We start from the raw sequence: 2,988 nt of genomic DNA, 5'->3' as shown, positions 1-2,988 counted from the left end.
GCGACACGGCATATGGGTCCTGAAGCCCCAACATCATCAAGCTGGTCGACGCAGCTGTTCAGAACATGACTGAGTCAAGCCAGAAACGTTTCCACTGGGCAGTACGGTGTGTGCAATTTAAATGAATTATATGTTGTCTTCCCTATCCCCTATGAAACATTGCTAGTCCCCTGTCTAAAGTGCAACTGTAAATCACTTTAAGCCCACTTGTGGTGAAAGCGATTAATAAATCGAAAGCATAATTATTATTATCCTTGGCCGCGAGACCGTAGTGATGATCCTGACCGACCCCTCCACCCTACAGGGTTGCTGATAGGTGCTTACCGAGCCACAACAGAATTTTCCTAAACCAAACTCAGCCCTACCATAAAGTGACGGACCTAACCTCTGGCTCCACCCAAGTAAATTCCTCAGTCCACAAAAAGCAGTGCAGAGTAGGCAAAAAACACCTCCCATCCATAGCCAATCGGATCAGAGGTAAAAAATTCCTACCCGGCCCCCCTATTAAAAGGGGTGACCACTACCTCTAGGGTGAGTGGGTGGGCCAAGCACTACCTCTAGGGTGAGTGGGTGGGCCGAGCACCATTAAGATAACAGAGTAGTTTTGTGAGGTACAGTGATTTGAATTTTAACTTATAAAAATCTGAGAGACTGTATTGTTCAGATTTAAGGCTGAGTGAGCAGCCCTTGCAAAAAATGTCTAGCACAAATCTACAATTGATTTTTGAAGCAATGAAATGCAGATCATCTTACTTTTTGCTTTTAGCATATGCTTGAAATCTGATCTGAATGAGAACAGATACGAAAATAACTAAACTGCTTGTATTGGCTAAACTTAAGTTATGTAGTGGGGAAAAGGGGGAAAGGGATTCAGCTGGGTTTAATAAGGGACCAGAATTCTAAATGGTTCAGACCGCTTATTTTACACTGAATGTGCTTGGTAGGAATTTTTGTCTGAGGAAAAAAATTGGGACTGTTCAGCTATTACAGTGATGATCAACAATGCTTTTGTAGAGGTCTGTTTTAACTAATTGGGCATCTTATATTATCCTGTTGATACTCTTGTGCATGCTGCATGATGGGGGAGGGAAGCCTCAGGAAACTTTTCAGGTTTTTATGGATGTCTGAAGTTTTAGACATCATCTGTTCTGATAGTGTGATACATGGGGATGATAATCACGTTGTTTGCCCAAAGCAAAAAGAGGGGGGGGGAGGTGGGCTGCCCAACTGAAAAAGCTAGAATTATCACATCGAGCAATGAATATGCCATTATACAGGCTGTAGATAGAGGACCTGGAAGAGAAGCCTGGAAAAGTGAGGCAGCCCAAAACTAACAAATGGAGAGTAACAGTGCCAACTCTTGGAAGGCACAAATGTGGCAAGGGGTTTGCACCCAGGGGTATAGCTCATGCAATAGCCCACCAACTCAGTGGCAGCATCACACAAAGGGCATAACCCAGGTGTGCCAAGGGAATGAGTGAGGGGTCAAAGGGCAGAAAAAAGAATGAATGGTATCAACAGAAGTTAGTAATTCATCTAGGGTGTGCACCTCCCTCCCCCAGCTGAGGAGATATAGAGGGAAAGGAGGGAAAATATGTTTCAAGAACCTGCTTTTGAGGCATGGAAAAGCCTGGGCTGAAAATTAAAATTAATATTGGCCACAAGCCTAGTGCTTTGAAGAACTTCAATTAAGCAGCAAATACAATTGCCTTTAAAGGCAGTAAAAAAGCAGCTTCTCTCCCATTCCCTTCATTATAGTAAAAAGGGGGGGGGGACAGCCACAAAGGAGAAAAATCAGTCATACCAGTGAAAAATCAGCCATTTGGCACCCTTAGTTACAGTGGCTGGCATATGGTCAGAGATGGGAGCAGGGATATGTGAGGCACCATTGGACCATGCAACACGACCACTTCCAGGGAAACCCAGAAATGACATCACTTTGCTCTATGAATCACCAGAAATAAATTCTATGATAAAACCATCATTTCCAGAGATTCCTGGAGTGAGATGAGATCACTTCCAGGCTCTCCTCAGAACTGATGTCACATTCCATGCGATGACAGGGAACTTTTGGATTTTTTTCTCCCACTGCTCAAAAGAAAAGCCGTGGAAAATTCAGGTTGCTGGTGAGAAGTCTCCCACCATAGCAGGAGACCACTGGTCTGCTGGCAAGAGAAGAGAAGCAAAGAAAAGGAGGAAGAAGGGTGGTGGTGGTGAATGGATTTACAAGTTTGCCTAAAGCTTCAGTGAGTCATATCCTAGAATTCCCAGGAGGTGAGACTTTATGTGAATTTAAAAAAAACATTGTTGGCTATCAAGATTCTTCTGTTTGTTTGGAATTTGCCCCTCACCTGAAAGCTAATCCTGGTAAGGGCTTTTGTTGAAATATAACTTGAGTATTTCTCTTGGTAACTGGAAGCCGCTGGCTGAAGAGCTGAGTTGTATCCTCACCTTCCTGTACCCTTGTAACTGCAAGGTCTGATAAGGACCTCCCACTCCAGCTAGCCTAGAGCTCTCTTGGCTGCCTATAATTTACCAGGAGTGATTTTTGCTCTAAACAAGGAGGAGCATACAGGGAAAACAGAACTCCAGTCTTTTCTAGGCTAATCAAATATGATTTTCAGAGCTTACTCCACAGAATGTGGAAAATATCCTTCAAACTGGATTTGTACCTCCCACGGGCTCCAGTATGGGTATCTTCACACAGTATGTGTTGTGGAAGTAGGTCACTCGGTATATGTCTCTGGCTTAATTTCATTTTACTATAATTGTTCCTCCCATTTGGTCACTTTCATTTTTTTTTTATGGCTCAGTGTGGTTTTGCTACATTAGCAGCCCTTCAGACCATGCAGGGTTTGAATCTCTTGTTTACCAGGGGGAAAGAATTCTTTGTGCCCTTTCTGTGAATAACTGTTATGGGCACACCCAGTGAGCATTCCTCCTGCCTTGCAAGGAGCCCTCAGTAGCCTCCAGCATCTCTCCAGCCCT

Source organism: Gekko japonicus, unplaced genomic scaffold (genome assembly GCF_001447785.1).
Source record: "Gekko japonicus isolate JY-2015 unplaced genomic scaffold, Gekko_japonicus_V1.1 scaffold500, whole genome shotgun sequence".
Lineage (NCBI taxonomy): Eukaryota > Metazoa > Chordata > Lepidosauria > Squamata > Gekkonidae > Gekko > Gekko japonicus.
This window is presented reverse-complemented; position numbering follows the sequence as displayed.